Here is a 19561-nt window from a genome sequence, read left to right as displayed (position 1 = left end):
AGCACAAGGTGAGCCCTAAAACAAGTATTGTCACACTTCAAATTCCCAACACGTTCAGTGTGAATAGATATGTTATTAGGCATACAAATCTAGTAAACCAAGCTAAAAACATCAGCATAGTCACTGGTGCAAAATTGTCATCTAAGAACATACAGATGAACGGTAGGTTTCCCCATACATGCTGTTCACTTACAAGGCTCCCAAAGAGCTGCTTATGTCTTTTTGTAATTGGTAAATCAACACCAATGTAAGCATTGTCTCCCAACTCAGCGAAAGACTTAGCCTAGGCCATGTCACCCTCCAGCTCTCCCCAGAACTCCTCAGAATAGGAGAGCTGAAACCAGAAGTACTGCTGTTAAAAAAAATTTCCATCCATATAGACCAGGGAACTTAGTTCTTAATAGAGGCACATTTTTAACTTTTGTCTGTCATTTTCCCATTGTCAGAACTTTCCACTAACAGCGATTCCAACAGTTTGGACAATACTGACAGTGGGTCCCTACTATTCTAGAGAACTGCATTTGAAAGTTACAACCAGCACAAAAAGTTGGGAGTTGCACTTTCGCTCCCCCTCCCGCCCCCGCCCAAGGGAAACTGTGAAGTCAATGAGCTTGTTGCATAAAAAGAACTTTTGTCAAGGTATACCCCACTACCAACTGCTTTATCAGCCTGTATGTCAGTGGTATTCTAACCTGTAAGGGGTATGTCGTTATACTAGAGCGCATGAGTCTTCCGCCTTCTCTGCTTGCTCTGAATCAATAGATCATGTTCTTCTTTAAAAGATCCAAGAGCCTCAAAAGTTTACCTAAAGGTTAAGTCAGGCTGTAAAGTTTCCTTCACAGGCATTCGTGGCCTCTTATGAGAATAAGAAAAGAAAGCTCAGCCACTGGGACTTTCTTCTGTCACTTGTTCAGATGCTCCTGCATTTAGAGGTGTTTGTGCACATACGCACACAACCGTCACCCCATGTAGCAGGATGTTTAGTAAAGAAATATACATACACGTTTTGAAAACTGGATTTCATTGGAAGCTTATAAAAATGTCTGAATCTTATTCAGGAAAGGCACTTCAGCCTTTAGTCCCTTTTCTTTTTAGCTTTGGGCTCTTGTGACATCTGAGATAATTCACTTGCTTCAACTTCATCGCAATGCTTCCTTTTCTTTTTCTTTGACTTTTTATGGTCACTTTGGTACCCCCTGGAGTCACTAGTAGGCAATACATGTTCCTGCTCTTCTTGCTTATGTTTTTTCTTTTTCTTCTTGTTTTCAATCATCACATACTCCATTCATAGCATCAATATTCTGCTCTTCTCCATTTTCCCTCCCAGTGTTCCCTGTCTCACCTAGAGGCTGCTCTGTGACATTACCTCCCCCAAAGCCATTGAAGCTCTCTTTCTCATGGTCAGGATTTGGAATTTCATCTCCATTTGTACTGTCAGTGATGGTCTCAGATTTTTTTGGCCTCATGCTGAAAAGAAATATAGAAAATAAGCTGAAGTAGAGACATCTAAGTGCACCCCACACGGTGAAATGTCAAAACTGGCCAAAATACAGTGTTTATTATACCAAGTAGATAAAAGATAAGCATTCTTGAAAAACAACAACAAATGGAGAACATTATACTCTAGTCCCAGAAAATCATAAAGTCAGTTTAATAGTTTCAGAGTAACTTCTGTTACCCGACTAGCTTCCTACTTCCCATAGAAACAATATTCTTGTTCAAACCTTAGCCCAATTTTCTTCTCAAAAACGCTGTACAGACCATTTTGATGCTTCCTCTTTTTTTCCACTTCATCCACTAATTCATAATTACACATTGTGATGTTGTGTCGCAAATATTTTTAAGTTGTTCACAAACACGCGCCGCCAACAGCCTGTCCACTCATCCATGAGACACACACCACTGGTTTTACCAAACAGCTGCCTTGCTGACGCCTATGCAGTTAAAACAGAGGTGATGTCAGAAGAGTCAGGAAAAAAAGAACAAAAATCCAAACCCCAGCAGGTACCTTGCAACTCAGAGCACTTGAAAAACTGTCAAGGAAGACAAATATGGAAATAACGCAGTCAAAAATTGTGGAGGAGGATGCGTCCCCAGAGGCACTGAGAACAAAATCCTTAAATTTGATTGTGAATTCACTGAAACATTCCAGAGCATCCTTCCAAATTAAAAAAAAAAAACCAACCAAACAAAAAAACCCCCAAACTCCAAACCATAAACTGTTATGGTTTTGCCAGTAGGAGTCATGTTGTACTTTTAATTAAAAATATAACCACATGGGGAGAAAAAAATTGCTTGGCAAATGACCATTTTAAAAAACCCCAAATATCTGAACAAGCTCTTCTAAAGATACCACTCTTAAGATTTTAGCAAGCTGCTCTAAAAATTTACGGAGGCACAAGGGAAAGCAAGAAGGTGATGCATGTTCTTTTGTCATGTCTGAGATCAAGTATATTCTTGTGCGTCAGCAAGTATTAAATCATATATAAGTGCGGTTTCATAATAGGTGTGTGTGAAAATACAAAATTAAATCCTGTGTTCAAGAACTGAGTGGTTTCACTTGAAAAGACTACCCACATTTCTAAACACACCTACTCTACACACCCGGGGGCTTATTTTGAACATGTACTATTTGTGCAATCAACAGTTCACAGGTCGGCACACTTAGCTTTTTAAAGCTAAACCAAAATCTACTTTTAGTCTTTAGGAGAAAACTCCCATGCGAGTCTTTAACACCTGAAAGTTTAGTTTCGGGTAACGAACACAGGCTGTATATAGGTATGGCTTTAAGCTTTCTCGGTTATGCACAAAGATTAAGATGTTCATTCAAATCATTTAGCTTGTAACAAATCCATTAAAACAGTAAAAAATATGCTCTAGTATGGCACACCACCTGCTCTTAGTGAGTCCTCCTCGAGTGAAGAACACCCCTGCTGCATCAGAATCCAAAGGCAATACTTGAAATTTCAGTTCATCCCCTATTTTTAACCCCAGCTCTTGCCACTGTACAATCGACATTTGTTCAGGTTTAGGGACAGAAGCGTTGAGGCATCCACGTATCAGGCAGCCAATATGACTAGGGGCCACTTTATTAACTACACCCTAATAAAGAAAAAAATCATACGAAGGTAATTCTTCACTGCAATCAAAGGTCTTCTGATACACTCTTCATGCAATTCCTCCCAAACCAGAAATGAACCTGGATCTGTAGGAGAAACAAAGTAAAACACGGGATGTAGCCACAGTGAGTAAGGGAGTAGAGCAGGTAACTATTTCCTCACACTACAGCCCTTAACTTTGCTTTAAAGATACTTTGAGTCTGATTTACTTGCCTTCATGCTGGCAGAGCACTACTTAGCAACTAAAGAAACAGGCGACATAGGTGTGAAGGATTCCATTCACTAAGTTTCTAACATATTTGCATGTCAAACGTTATTCGCCTCTGTTTTCCACAAGGATGAATGAAAGACGCTGAGGGTTTTCCCACTCTTTCCTATAGCATTCATTTCCTAATCATATTTAGAAAGACACAAGCTGTGCCCCAAAAGGTATGGCAGAAAACAAACCTAAGCCAACTCTGAACTTACTTTTTCCTCAAGTACTGACTCAAGGGTGTTAACAAGCTTAGACCTATTTTATGAGCCACACATTTCCTTTTCCTGAAGGGCAGGGTTCACTTACAGCTGATGTGCTGCTCCTGGACTTGAAGGAAAGAAACGCACCGAGAAAATCCTGAGCGTTCCCATCACTATTAATTAAGAACAAACATACCTGTTTGAGAATTACCTGCTCTTCAGGAGGAAGCACCGATATAAATGACATATGAAATTATGATATAGTATTTAATATGTAATCCTTATCCTAATAGGTGTATCCCATTAAAATGTTGCATATAAGTTTAACAAATATAGGGACAGACTAGACAGACAGATTAAAAAGTACTGCTACAAACCGGCAATCACAGTATGATGGAACGGTTTGGGTTGGAAGGGACCTTCAAGATCATCCAGTGCCAATCCCCCTGCTACGGGCAGGGACACCTTCCTTTAGATCCAGTTTCTTAAAACCTCCTCCAGGGTGGCCCTGAACGCCTCAGGTGACTTCTAAGTCCCAGAGGCCTGATGATGATGGAGAAAAGCCAGGCTTTGATTACTTATTAAAGAAACCTTCCCACGAGACTTCAAGATGTTTCCATACCACCATTTTTTTCCTTTTCTTGGGGCTGAAGATGATGAAGTCCTCGATGTTCAGGTGGATGAACCCTTGGTCGTCGTAAATGTCCCCCAGCTCGACTCCCACTTTGATGCTGTCATAAGCCACGGGCACCCTCTGAAGGCTGGAAAGAGAAGGGGGGGAGGAGAAGAGCAAAGATCTTCTGAAAAGCCAAACTTGGATTACTTTTTCTTCAAACAGGGGAGCTGATATAATTTCTCTCCTCTGCCAAATTCATTTCCATGAAACTTACAGGAATTCAGTATTTCAGTTAAGTAGACAGAGGTCTGCAAACTGGCTAATAAGTAAAAATTTACTAAGGAAGGACAAACAAATGCACCTACACAAACCCGTATTTTACTGTTTAATTAAAACTGTCTTTATCACAACTCACAACTTGCCCTTTTGTTTTCTTATTCTCCTCCCCATCCCACCAGGGTGGTGGTGGGAGGACTGAGGGAGCATCTGAGTACTTTTTTGCTGCTGGCTTAGAGTAAAACTACAAGAAAGAGATAGGAAAGCAGAGAAAGAGAGGTAACCGCAATATAGCAGATAGAAGAATGTTGCTTTCAATAGTTAAAGGGCTAGAGGAAATATTAGACTTTGCAAAGATTTTAAGTGACCGTATTTGCATTCTATATAATCTGTAGTCCTGGAAAATGGGGAAAAAAAACCCTAAGGGAGTTTCATTATTAGTGTCATGAAACAAACAGTAGAATACGTTGCATACTGGCAGACTTTCTAAACAACCAAGGAAGTGTGTGTGTCAGGGAAAATTTTGTAAGAAGAAAATAGCAAAAAATGGAAGGTAATTTAGTAGATGTGTACCAAATTACCTGGGAAAATGAGAAAATGAAAGAGAAACAGTGTTCACAAAAAAATAAATACATATCTGAAAATGTTCATTATTAAAATCCTCTTTTCAAATGCTATTAGAAAAGTAAACCTGCTAGTGGGTGAAGGCATGGCAAAGACATGGGAAGCTTGGCAAGTGGCATGTGAAAAGTAGAGGCTGTGCTTTAAAGCAGTCAAAGAAAATGAACATCAGAACTTCGCAGCTTCTTCCAAGATGTTGCCTCCTTCCTACCGTGGTGAGCTCGTTATGCTCGAGTGACTGCAGTGCGGGCTTACAGAAAGGGCAATTTACCTTCTGCTCTTCACCTCTTCTGTTGTAACACTTTGACTTTTTTCTTTCAAAACAATGAGGATGAAGTCACCTTCCCAGCCGCATTTTGATCACACCTCCAAATCCTACAGGTTGTCAGACTAGATTATACTTGTATCTTCTTGTCTGCAATGGTAATTTTGTTCTTTAATTTCCCTGTTTGACAAGAAGAGCTAATTTAATACTTGAATTTTAAAGATGCTGAGCTCTTGAGCTGCTAAATTTTGAGGTAATTTCAGCACAGTCTCAAAATACTGTTTTTTGTTGCAGAACAGACATAAGGAGTTATTACCCCCTCTGACACTTCAGGAAACAATTTGTAGAAGAGAAATTCCTTTCAGCATTTGCTATAGTTAGCAGTGATGAAGTGACATGATAAGAGTCCCCTCCTGCAGCCTTTCCCAGCAAGAAAAGGTGTTGCCTGTAGGGTCAAGTCAGAGCAGTGCTGCACACATAACGAAGAAAAATCATGCAGAAAATCAGAGACTTCTTTCAAAGCATTTATCTGGATTTTTATTACTCAGGCAATGTTTTTGTGTTTCTCCAGCAATGCAATTGGTCCCCTTGTCGCACTCTGGCTTATCTATGAGCAAGGTGGAGTAATGCAAGAAGCTTCAACGCCTGTCTGGCTGCTGTTTTATGGAGGTGTCGGGATCTGTGTGGGTCTCTGGGTCTGGGGCAGAAGAGTTATCCAGACCATGGATAAAGTAAAGACCTGACTCCAATCACACCATGAAGGTGGGTGCACAGTTGTCATTAGGGTTGTGTGAACTTGGTGCCTGAACCAATCTGAGAAATTGCTGCTCCAGTGTTTTATTTGTAATACAGTTTGCTGGATTTGCTGTGCTTTGATTTTAATGATAACCTGACTTCGACTTCTCTGTCTTTTTAAAACATGAAAGGAAAAAAGGTGGAACAGGAGAGAAAGAAAGAATGAGAAAAAGAAAAAGAAAGGAAGAGAGAAAGGAAAAAAGATAACCCTGTAATCCAATCCCGAGTGTGTTTGAGGCATAGAGATCTATGTAAACAGAGTCTTCTGCTGATGACCTAATTAATGTGACTGCAGTCAGGGCAGTCTGGACTGTTCATCTTATAATCGTGTCGCTCGAGCCGGTGGATAATGGCATGACAAGGAGAAAACAGCCGCTCACGGAGGATAGCTAGGCGGAGGTGCATCAGCACATCTCAGCCGTGCCAGCAACATTGGAAAATAATCAGGCTTCCAAAAAAACACATTGGAGTTGTCACGGTAAAGTTGCTACAGTCAGGGACAGCAACTGTACACAACAACTGTACTCCACAACCGTAGCTAAAGAAAAAAAGCACTTAAAAAAATGTGGCTCAATTTTGAAGCAAACGATTACAAGGCAGAACCTCGTTTCCTCCAACAGTGCCATTTGAACCTGGTTGGGTAGCATTTCTCCCTTGTTCAGAGGCTGCGCACCATTCATCATTTGTACTCCACTTTCTTGATAAGTGCATGGCATGGGATTTCCTGCATATAACTCTTTTACTACAGGTTTTCCATCTGTCTTTTTTGTTTTTTTTTTTTATTTCTTTACAGTGGATTTTGCATTGAAGTAATGTGTGCGCTAACGGTACTTGTAGCCTCAAATGTGGGTATTCCAATAAGCTCCACCCATTGCAAGGTATTGGAGTTTGCAGTGATCGCCTCAGTAAATCACATCACTAGGACAAACCGTAACAAAATACGAGAGATACCGATTGTTGCAGATTGCTTTCACTATGCGATGCACCATACAGACAGGGATTGCAAAATAACAAGGACTGCTTTTAAAGCCAGTACAGCTAAGCAAAGTCAGCATTAGAAGTAACTGCACAAAAGTTCTGGAACGTCTTTCACCCTTATGTGATTGTATTGAACTAATATAGTCATATTAAAATAATGTAGACTTGTAGTTTGTGTCATCCCAGCTACGTGTATTTGAGAGCCACCTGTATGAAAAACATTGCTACATCATTAACCTCATATTTTAATGTCTCTCTTCTTTTAAACCAACTTGTCCTCACTTTTGTGCATTATAATACAGAATTCAGCCCTTGAATTTAGTTCTTTGAACAGGATTGTTGGCTTTTTTTTAAAAAATAAGGCCATTTTGAAGTACAGATATAGGCTGGGCAATGGGCAGAGTTTAATTGTGTCAGATGATACGCTGTGTGAGAAGACATTTATATTGCTTGTAGGCAACGGGAAGCATGTGGACATTCACACTGCTGGAAGAACATAGTGGGAATTTGTGATTTTGTTGCCTAGGAAATTCCTAAGTCAAATATCCCATTTTTCTTTCCTTTGCTTCCCCATGGACTCCCAAGCTCTCCCACACGCAGAGTTGTCTGTATCCCTCACCCTCTGGGAAGCCCCTCTAAAATTAAAGACCCCAGAGCGGCAATGGCCCTCTGCTTTGGGACATACCACCAAGCCAGATCTGGTAGAGTTCACTACTGCGCCCCCTCTCCAAGGGGACATTAGAGCCTTTCCAGCTCAGGCTGGGGCAGGCAGGTTTTCAGAGCTAACAGCTCCACGGCATGGCAGGCAGGCTGGCAAAAGGCCGGACATCCTTGCCTGTGACATTGACCTGATTTCCAGTGAAAGAGTCAATGAAATCCACACATCCTGCAAAACTTCCCAAGTTGGTTCAATTGGCCTTTTTCTGGTGAAAACCATTTCTTCAGGAAGCCTTCCTCTATTGCAAAATAATTTCTTTTTTGTGCTGTAGTGCTCTTTGAGAAGCAGCCAAGACTGAGCTACTCTGAAAGGCTGTTCAGATTTCCTGGCGCTGGCCAGACTGGTTCCTCTGAATCAAACAGGGAGGGGAAAAATAGTAACAACATGATCCACTTCTAAAAATGCTAGCCTGAAACCACCTCCCTTTAAGCTGACTGGTAGAGCAAATGTGTGATGAAGAATCTGCCAGGGAGAATAACACAGCTTTGATTATCCCACTTGCGTGCCCGAAGCACTTCTAGCCAACCCTCGTAAAAGAGAAAACACACTTTGATGCAGACAAATAGACTGAATTTAAAAATAAAATGTCTTGGAGGCCATAAGAGAGGCATTAGGCATTACTGCTTGACTCAATACAGATAAAATCTTGGTCTTTTCTGACCACAGAGCAAAATAATTACTTTTAAAAAATACTTCCATAAAAGCAGTTAATGTGATTAGTCTACGTCTGTAGTTTGCTGTGTCTCGTTACATGGATCATTCTTAATGGGAAGATCCACTTTGATCCACAGCATTAGAGAGTTACAGGATGTAACATTATTATAATTGGCTCTGTGCTTCAGCAAATTGAGATCCTGAGTTGAAGGATCCTCTGTAATCAACACAAGATAAAGCAAACACTTGTAACAGATCTATTCCTTGTTTTCTTTGAGAGCCCACTGAAGGAGTAAAAGAACTATAAGGTATCATTTATTCCATGGGAAAATGCCTCTCGGAAAATGCTGTCAGCCACTGAGGCAAATGTGCCTTCTTAAGAATCAACAGAAAAATTATTTTGCCCTAAAAATCAAAATGCGTTCAAGGCCCAGTCCTAGACTTTAGCATGAGGAAGTGGAAATTATTCTTTTCTCCAACATGTGCTTCACAGCAAAACAGCCTTTGCTAAAGCAGGAGCCCTGCTGAAGGGGTGACAGTCAACTCAACATGCACCAGCTAGATAAACTGATGGTAAAGAAGGAGCAGTGTGAAACACCTTACATGGAGGGAGACCTTTCTGAGGTAAAACAATAGACTGTGATGAAAAATGGAGGCCAAGTATGAAGGAAAGCTCTGAGCAGCAGTTCTCAGGTTTGGAGCAGATATGGTGGCAAACTGTAGATTGGTAGCAGGGAGAAAAACATTAGAAACATAGAATCATAGAATGACTAGGTTGGAAGGGACCCACTGGGTCATCGAATCCAACTCTTCCTAACACTCCCTAAACCATGCCCCTCAGCACCTCGTCCACCCGTCCCTTAAACACCTCCACAGAAGGTGACCCTTTCCGTGAAAAATTTTTTCCTGATGTCAAGACTGAACTTCCCCTGGTGGAGCTTGAGGCCATTCCCCCTTGTCCTGTCCCCTGTCACTTGGGAGAATGGGCCAGCTCCCTCCTCTCCACACCTCCTTTCAGGTAGTTGTAGAGAGCAATAAGGTCTCCCCTCAGCCTCCTCTTCTCCAGGCTAAACAACCCCAGCTCTCTCAGTCGCTCCTCATAAGACTTGTTCTCCAGCCCCCTCACCAGCTTCGTTGCTGTTCTCTGGACACGCTCCAGAGCCTCAACATCCTTGTGGTGAGGGGCCCAGAACTGAACACAGTACTCAAGTTAGCTCCTGAGCCAGGTTCATCAAGCCCTCCAGATCAGGAATTGCATTCAGTCCTAAATCAGAGGCTTTCGTTTACATGAGGTAGCCACTGCACCATAGGCTTGTCCTAAATCTAGCGCTCAGCAGCTTCTTCATGCTTGGTGCCTGCTGAACTACACCTTCGTCCTTGCCTCAAGTCAAAGGAGAGGGAGAAGTCCCTTTGAAAGCCTCCAAGTCAAGAAGGCCTGAGGGAAAGACCTAACCTTTTGAGCCCCCAAAGGAATTTGAGAGGCTGAATATGGTAGTCCCATGGCTCTGCCCACACCCATTCAACTTCACTTGTTATTCAGCACTGAAAAACTGGTGTGAATGCATAGCTTGCCTTTCTGCTGCCCCCCAGGGAGGCAAATGATCATACTGAATCTTACATGTAGTGCCCATTATTTAGTCTAAGATATGAGATCTAGAAGTAAACAGGCATTTCTCAGCTATGAAAGATTGAACATGTTCACATAGAGATAAAACTTGAGTGCAGGAATTAAATGCTTTTTCTGTGCAAAAGCGACTTTGCTGAGGTCATACTGTCAACTCCGTTTTGCTATTATGATTTTGGGGGTTTGAAAAATATTCTTTGTGTTGCTGTGATGTTGCTATCATGTTCTGTGTGTTATTATGATAAGCCATTCCACAGGAACAAGAGAACCAAAAGCAATTCTGCAGTCCTTTAAGCAGAGCATACTGAAGGCAAACTGCACTGGTTTCAAACCAATCTCAATACCAATCTCATCTGAAATTCTGCAGATGGTGTAGTGTCTCTACACCCAAATTTTAGCCACTCTCCTAACCTCTAGTCCATCAGAATCACTATTAATAAACTAAACTTTAATAGTGTTTGAAACAGATTACCAATGCCATCATTGCTGATACCTTTTAAATTTCAGGAAGGCCTTGGAGATTACTGTACGTAGACTGCAGGCTTGCTCAATAAGCAATGCTTCTTCTTGCAAGCATGACAAACAGACGCTAAGGACATGCAAAATATAAAGCAGATCCTAACAGCTGAGCTGCTGAAAAAACAAGCGCTGTTTCCTCAGGTCAACACTTTAATATAGTTGGAAGTGTGGGATTCCTCTTAGCTAAGCACCACCTAAATGCACTTATACCTCCTATATACAGAGTAGCGGTTTTTTTGCACTTGAGGAGTATTCAGATTAAATGTTACCTGATTTCCTTATTGGATCAAGCTTTAGACTGAGGCCTTTTCAGTCCTAGAATATCAAGTTTACTTTTCCCTTGTTCTGTCACAGGCACTTTTCAGTCTTATTTCCACAGAGTTACAGGGTCTTCACAAATAACTCTTTTTCTTCCCTGAGACAAATGTTAAGTAGTAGTTAGAAGTTAAATAGGTATTAACAAAAGATGCAGATTTGATATCCCCGTCCTATCTCTCCCTGCTTCCCTATCCTCCCAGCGTTTGTCATTTTCCTGGATCCACCCATGGGGAGCAGCCCATCTTGTAACCTATATGCAGGGACAGATACTCCCATAAAGAAAACAAGCAGGGAAGAGGAGGCAGGGATGGCATTTTAGGGAGCACAAGCCCAGCTGTGTTTTGGAGTTTCCTTTCCTTCAAAACAGGATATTCCTTCCATGTTTCTTGCTGCTTTGAATAAACCTGCACTGATTTACACGTTTTCATTAACAGCATGGAGGGCCACTTCCAGGGCAGAAAGAAAACACAGTTTTTCTGAAGTTTTTGCATCATTTTTCACCAGAAATGTTTTTCGCAGTCCAGTCCTTTCTTAAAAAATAATATGCTGGCTTTATATCTCAGCTTATTAACTGAAAATACATTTGAAGGAAGAAAAGGTTGTAGTTTTGCCCATGCGACAGTGTGATTTATCTTCAAAAATGCTGGCCTAACCAGCAGTGCCTTCGAATGATATTTTGGTGGTTTATCCATTCCCTACCTGAAGCCAGATCTTTTGATGTCTGTGTAGTTTGCACCCCCCATAGCATCAGGCTAATTAATGTCTTTTTCCATAAGGAGGATTTTAGCTCTGGATGCTTTGCTTGGCTGGCTGGTCCAGAAGAACTGATTTTCCTTGGAGGGCTCAGATGCATGAGTGTGATGTTGGACAGCTTTGCTGGGTCTATCCTTGTGCTGCCTGTCTGCCCCCTGCCAAATTACCATCACGGTTACAGGGTGGGCTTAGCTGCCTACATTGCCATTGCTGCCTTATCTATAGCCCGCACTACCGAAATACAGAGGTGTGTTTGGAGTTAGGTCCATATGGAAGGCTGTAAGCTGCAGAGGTTCAGCAGCTGCTGGTTGAGCAGGCAGGACATCCCATATGAGCAAGAGGACAGGCAGGTGGGACAAGAACCATAGCTATCCTGACATGCTCCATGCCAGGGGCTCCAGCAGAACCTTAAAAGCAACTTTCCCAGTGTTTTCATGATTTAGACTACAGTCTGGCCAGGCTCGGTGGATTTTTGCCCTTTCTCCTACCAACTGAGTCAGATGCTGGGCGGCGGGCTGCCTCAGCTGCATTCATGGCTAGCAGGGCAGAGAAAACTCCACAGACATAGTATTCTCCTTTTCCTGACCCCAAGACCCAGGAAAAACAGGAGGTCATTGAAAAGTAAAGGTTAAAGCACCCTAGAATTGCCACCCTCCTGCCACTCCACCAGAACAGAGCCATCCTGGGCTCCTTTATCTCAGCATCGCTTGGTATCAGCTGACTGGCATTGGTGTGGCCATGTTTCAGACTCTTAGACCTACCCCTCACATCTTGTCTCCCTCTGTCTTCCCTGCACTCCCAAGGTCGGCTCTGTGGTGGCTGTTGGCTGGATCCGCTCCAAGAAAGCTGTCGACTGGCGTCTTTTCCGCAACATCTTTCTCGCGTGGTTTGTGACTGTGCCTGTGGCCGGCTTGTTCAGCGCCGGGGTGATGGCGCTGCTGATGTACGGGATCCTGCCTTACGTCTGAAGAGCCTCCTCCACTGGGGAAAGGGGAAACAGCCAAGCTACTACCAAGGGGAGAAGCGTTCCCAAAAAAGAACCAGTCGGAGAGGATCCATCTTCCATATCTAACTTCTTATCTACTGTACATAACAATGTGTCATATTGGTGACATGGTGATGTGGTGCCATTTCTTATATATTAAAGAAATATATATGCATATAGTAGGTAACAATACCTAAGTTATATTATCAGTGGGGTGAAAATAATTGCCTAGAATTTAATATTTAGTAAAATTTGTACATAGTGTATCATTCTGGTGGCAATTTTTTAATCTTTTGAAGAAGAGTATGGATTAGGAGATGTTTCTTGTCCGTTTGATATAAGAAGAAGCGAGGTACAGGGCTGCATAACACGTGAATTTTTTTAAAGCTATTAAGATACTGGAACAAAATAAAACGTGCAGAAGTGCTTTTCATAACATAACTTTGTTCATATCATATTGATCTTTGTGTATCATAGCGTGATGGTTATGGCTGTGTAAATACTTACAAACAGTAACTTTTAAATGGTGCATTTCCCTTATATATTTTGGATAAGATAGTTTTGGAAGTACCAAAGAAGCAGGGGAATAGCTTGCCGATGTTATGTTGTTGTCTACACGTGTGGGCATGTGTTGTATTTCCCCACCTCTAAATTAACTTTGTTTTCACCAAGCTCCCACCAGCGAGGATGGGATAGTACTGTTCATGTCTTAATGTAACTTTAAAAAAAAAAAAGCACACAAAAATGTTAGTTTTTGTTACTTATTAGGCAGACCACGATTCTCCACATTAGCTGATAGTAGACCGACTTCATTTTGTGGGTTGAATTTGAAGTATCTCGCTGTCCACCTTCTACCTTTCCCCTTCAAGTCTCAGCTCCCGGTTGCCCTGCTATCAGTTCCAGGGGGAAAATGGACTGTCAGTCTCTCCTTTTTCTGTCCATCCAGCCACAGCCACACACTCTCAGGTACAGGAACGGGACCGTGGAGTGCATGGCATACCCATGTACAGAGGCAAAGGGCAGCAGCAGATAGGAACTGTGCGAGCAAATGCTGGGTTTCCCTGGCACATTCCATCCCATGCCACAGCCTGCCAGCCTCCTGCCATGCTGCCAGCTGCAAGGAGAGGATGGGAACCTGGTCCTGCGTGGATGGAGGTTGCATGGTAACCAGCATTTGGGATGAGATTTTTTTCACGGCAGCTCAGGGGGAAACGGTTAGCTACATCCCCTGCATGGCTTTGGAAAGCACAGTTGGGTGAAGGTTGCTGTTTCATGGGTGGGAGGCAAAGGGCAAGGGGTTCCTGGAGGAGATTGGGAATATATTACTGTTTAAATGCTGCTAAAATTTTGATAAAATGTTCTTGGTACTCCATTGTGACTTCTCCATTGGTCATTCATACTAAATTTATATTAAAAAGATAAACAGCCCCTATCACTGGTTGCCTCGGGTTTTCTGAGCATTGCTCAACTGTACCAGCCATTATGGGAAGTCTCCACGGGCAGCTAAAACCTACTTCTCGGCATCCGCTGCCTTTTGTTCTTTGTCCATCAGGGATGAAATGTGCTTTATGCAGCACTGACAAACCCTCCCCTTTCTTCCTGCTGTCCCGGTGGCCCCAGCACCAGCTCTCACTGCCCAGGGCTTGGCTCATGGGCATCTCCCTTATGAGGCGTGGGAGCTCAGGGGCTGCTTTGGATGCATTCGCTGGGCACTCACACTGGCTTCAGCTGCCCCCAACCCTCCTCTCTGGGACACAGTAAGAATCCCCGTCACTGTGGCACCATGGCCCTCAGTTTCCAGCCCCTCTGAAACCCTGGTGCTTTGGTAGAAATAACACTGGCACATGGGTGGGACCCGTGAGCAGCAGCTGAGTGATCACAGCAGTCAGTAAATGCACAAAGATAATTTGGACCTGTGGAAAAGGGTGGAAGGACTCACCTTACCATGATAATCCACCAGTACACACAGCTGGGCACCTCAACACGCACATATCTGAATAAAGCTGTTATGAGGGAAATGGCCAGCAAGGAAGCATCTCCAAAATATCCCCACCCCAAATACAAAAGACTTTAATCTGGAGGGAGATGGAAAACCCAAAGTGACTTCAAAATGTCACAGAGGTGTCTTTGCCACCCCAGGGAAGCAGAATTGCTACAGAGGAACCACAGCTAGTGAAATGCTCTGCAAATCTGGGCCCCTTAAAAACGTCCTTCACTCAGGCAGCAATCAAAATGGGTACAGGTCTATTTTCAGAGCAATAAAAAGTGATTTTCTGCAGCAGCACGGGGGCTCAGTGAGGCCCAAGAGCTGAGCCTCGCTTAGCCAAAGCTCAAGCGAGCTTGAGCCTCGTTTAGCAAGCAGACACTGAAGGACCTTGATAAGGACAGGGGATATCCTGCACCCGACAGGTTGCCCTGACCTCAGTGCTACAGCAGAAGTTTTCCCACTGCAGTTGGGAGACCGGCCTGTGACATGATAACCCGCACATCCTGGTTTGTTCACCTCAATGGAGCTCTGATCTTCCAGCACCCTGCTGCTGGCCTTCAACCTCCAACTTAGGTGCCCCGAGCACTAATGACTGGTCAGATTGGCTGAGAACTCCTCACTCTGGTCTTGGTAAGTTAATGCTCCTTGCAGGGCCCTGTGTGGTGTGAGAGCCCAGAAAAGGCATCTGGGGAATGCTTGGGGCAGGGCAACACACAGGCACAGGCCCCTCGATTTGTTTGCGGCAGGGAGACTTGGATTGCTTTGCAAGAGCTCCTAGTCCAGACTTGGGGACGTAGGTGCCCCAGGGCTGCAAGGTGGCATAGTAGGGGCTTTAAGAGAAGCCACTGAGACTGAAAAAGGCTTGGATAGAAATGTATTTTTGGGAACAGGTAACTGTTTGACTGATGGTCAGTGTATATGCTGCTACTTCGCTAGGGAAGGCAACAGATGAGAAGAGGATTTTTTTGAAAACCTCTGGGTTCTTCATTTTGTTGGGCTTGCTTTAGTAACACTAACGAGATGGCCTGATTTATCTGATGGAGCACGGAGTCCATCTTCTGGTCCCCAAAAAAACCTCTGAGTCTCAGTAAGATTTACAGCTGCTGTGAAGCTCTGTGAGCCTCCCTCTTCTAAGCAGAACAGAAGATGCTTCTAACGTAGAACAGAAAGATTCTTCTAATGTAGAACAGAAAGAAATCATAAAGAACAAACACATGAACCATGCTTTTTCCAGAGTTTAAAGGTGAAGTTGTACAAATATCAGAAACAAATTAAGCTGGCTGTGTGATATTTAGCTATCTTGGATCCTAGGGGAAAAACTGATTTCTGTTGCCCTGAATTAAATTACATTTTCATACTGATTGACACAAGCAGAATTTGCTTCTATTTGTCTTGCAAAAGTAACCGTTATGTGACTTAAGTTCTTTAAACCAGGCTACTGAACTTTAACAGTGATGCTATTTTAGCACCGTATTGATGAACAAACACTTTGTCTAAACAATCTTACGTGCATATTACATCACTTTTTCAACTAATTGCCGCTTTCATAACGGCATGATTTTTACTAAGCAAAACAGTATTAGCTTCCAGGTGTTTTTTACACGAGGAAGTAAATGCAAGTAACCAAAGCTTGTTTCCTTTCTTAACTGCAATGAGCTTTTAAAACCAGTACAAACACATTTGAGTTGCATGGCTCCTTGTATCTCCTCCAGCCGACACCAAACAGCTAAATTCAGGAAGATGAGCCTCAAATCAGGACTTCTCATCTGACAGAACCCCCAAATTTAAGGATGTGATATCTGGTATGGCTTGGCTATGGTGCCACAGTGCAAGTGTTTACTGTAGATCATTTACTGCTGTGCTTCAGAGGGAGGAAAAGGAGTTGTAAGTGTCCAATTGATGGCCAGTCCTCTTCATTGCTCCTGGATGGGATTTTTCTGCATAGCAGCATGGCACATGTCACTTCCTTTGCTGTGAGTTGCTCTTGCAGCTACATAGTTTGAGATGCTGCTGAAGAATAGGATCTTAATTTCTTATTTCTCATTGAAAGGACAGCTGAGGTTTTCAGCCTCTGAAAGCCAACTCCACCAACAGTCCATAGCCCTCCTCCAGCAGAAAAGGAGAGGATGGTTGTGCCTGTGGATGAAGTTTCCAGTGTCAGCAAAAGAAAAGGAAAACACAGCATGCTGCTCTTAGGTGAACCAGGAAGATGGTCCTAACTAAGTGGAAAACCACTAAAAATACTCTTTGGTGATACAATAAAAGCCCTCCTACTATAAGCAAGTTCATCACCATTTTTTGCCCGAGGGGAAAAAATATAGGAAGGTTAATCTGAAAATATTATCTTGCTACCTTGATGTATTTTGTAATGGACGATCTTCTCTTGATCTTGTAAGACAATTCCGAGAATCCCCTTGATGCCTATGGAAAGCAGGCCCACCTGGAAAAGCACCTGGAACGGCCCAAAGTCTCTGGTTGGAATAATTTTCTGCATGCCTGACTCCTTCCCCTCATTCACACTTCTTATGGATTCCTGGTGATCTCTGTAATGGAAATTGCATGTGGCATGTCTTTCACACTCATGCTGCTCAAAGTACACCAAAAGTAATGGGGAACTGGCACAGGAAATGATGGTGAAAGGGAAAAAAGAAACTTCAGACCAGTGAAGAGCTTGGTATCCTTACAGGAAGAACAGCACAAATTCAATTCAGTGGACAAGCTTTGGATGGTAGACAAAGGTGAAGGCACACATTTTTTCTTGGGTCACAGCCATGTCCTGTGTCTACCTACTTCCTGAAGTTTTAGATAGTTTGTCTGACACTCTGAACAGTTTGGGTACAGAAATCGGTGCCCCAAATCTTTAAGACAGCACTTCTTCAAGAGCTACATCATGTAAAGGTTGGCTAAAACCCTTTCTTTCTTTAGGCTAGTGTTTCTAAGCACTGCAGAAGGAGGTTAAAAGACTACATCCATTTGCAGGCTGTTCTCTTCCATAAAAATCCATTTCTCCTATCCCATCTCTATCCCAAGATCTCTGCCTGGTCATTAAGGCAGAGTTTCCTTTTGTTTATCAATCACAGAATCATAGAATGGTTTGGGTTGGAAGGGACCTTAAAGATTATCCCCTTCCCCCCCTGCCACGGGGAGGGACACCTCCCACCAGCCCAGGCTGCCCAACGCAGCCTGGCCTTGAACACCTCCAGGGATGGGGCACCCGCAGCTTCCCTAGGCAACCTGTGCCAGTGCCTCACCACCCTCATAGTGAAGAAATTCATCCTTGTCCAGTCTAAATCTGCCCCTCTCCAGGCTGAAGAAAATGCTCTCAGATATCATTTGAAAAAAATCTCCTGGAGTCACTGAATATTATGATAAAGACTTCTTGTGTACTTCATTCTTTCATTTGGGTACTTTACATCAAATCAGTGTAAAGATATTTCCTTTGTTACAAAAATTACTCCAGTTCTCCTTCACACAGGAACTTAAGAGAGACAAAGCACCCAATTTGTAAGACCCATTCACAAATGTGAGATGTTTGCAGACGGTGTTGACAAAATTGCAAGTACCAAGATAAGCGATAGGGTAGAATTAAATGAGGTGGAAAGGACATACTAATAATACCAAAACAGCATTCAAAGACCAAGAGGTTGTGGCTGAGACGGATGAATAATGGTGGAAGTACAAGCCGCTGAGGTAAACCAGAAGAGAAATTAATTATGGCTACAGAGGTGAGAATGGCCCTTCCCTAAATTCACCAGCTTACATGGCCTCTGTTAGAGTAGATTCAACTTGCAGTCTGTTGCTTTTATTCCCACGCCAACATTAGATGCAAAGCGGAGGTGAGCACTGACTTTTCAGATGGGGACATAAGGAAGATGGATGCAAAGCAAGGCAATCAGTCTTTCTCCTGTCTTACAGGAGACCTGGTGGTCCTCCAACCCACCAGGGCACTCGCTCTTATGCTGCTTAACCAGTTTCAGAAATAGTTTCTTCCCAGTGGAGAATGTTCCTTTGATATAAAGTTGGATCTTAATTTTATTACTCATACATACGTTGATTTCCATTTACCATCTAGCAACACGTGTGATGAACAAAACTGCTACAAAACTTCTGACAGAGAAAGAAGAAAATACTGGGCAAGGAAGATTCGTCACCTTTGGAAGAAAACGCTCAGTAATGCAAACTTGCTGAAAGAACGAAACAGTAATTAATCATCCAATGAATATCAAGGATTAGAATTGCAAAATACTGGGCTTTCTTCGTGTAATTATTTTGTATGCCCTGCTTATTCCTACTCAGTGCTACACTGTTAGATTCCTTTAATCAATTAAACGGGTACATTCACGATGCAAAACAAATAAATTGGAACAACTTTGGACAGGATTTGCTTGCTGATTTGTTCTGCCTTCAGCCTGCGGTGTGCTGATGCAAGTGTGCCATCAAGTGGTGCAGCAAGAAAGAACTTGGCTGAGAACTGATCCTCTAGCTTCAGCCTATTAAATACGGGCTTAAGGCTAATGTTTCCTGAAATGCCATTCTTTTATCCGTAAATAACAAGTGGCAAATATTGATAGGCCACCATAACACTAAGTTGAAAACGGCTCTGTGGCTGGGCTTACTGGGCACGTAACTACGGGGCAATTATCTGTTAATTCAACAAGTTCTGAGGCTCTTATAACAGGCTGATATAAACCCCCAACCTTTTTGCTTTCTGTTTCCAGTGTGTTTTTTTACTTGAAGTAATTTTTCCTGCCTCAGCCTCCGGCTTCGCTGCCCCGGTAGCCGCGCTGTCCCTGAGGCTCTGTGCATCTCTGTTACAGATACAGTTGCTGCAGGAAGAAGTGCTGGAGAGGGAGGCTGACCTGGCAACTCCAGAGAAG

The 19561-nt window shown here is 42.9% G+C and overlaps 1 long non-coding RNA gene across 1 annotated transcript in view; it reads right to left on the bottom strand.

Moving 5' to 3' along the window:
• Positions 1-693: 693 nt before the first annotated feature.
• The window catches only part of LOC128852143 (uncharacterized), a 21967-nt gene continuing 3099 nt past the window's right edge, over positions 694-19561 (bottom strand). Inside the window, exons 4-6 of the long non-coding RNA XR_008449784.1 lie at positions 4198-4336; positions 3953-4118; positions 694-3205 (exon numbers count right to left, since the gene is read on the bottom strand). This is a non-coding gene — a long non-coding RNA (uncharacterized LOC128852143). The remainder of the gene's footprint in view (positions 3206-3952; positions 4119-4197; positions 4337-19561) is intronic.

This window comes from Cuculus canorus, chromosome 4 (assembly GCF_017976375.1).
Source record: "Cuculus canorus isolate bCucCan1 chromosome 4, bCucCan1.pri, whole genome shotgun sequence".
NCBI lineage: Eukaryota > Metazoa > Chordata > Aves > Cuculiformes > Cuculidae > Cuculus > Cuculus canorus.
This window is presented reverse-complemented; position numbering and strand designations above follow the sequence as displayed.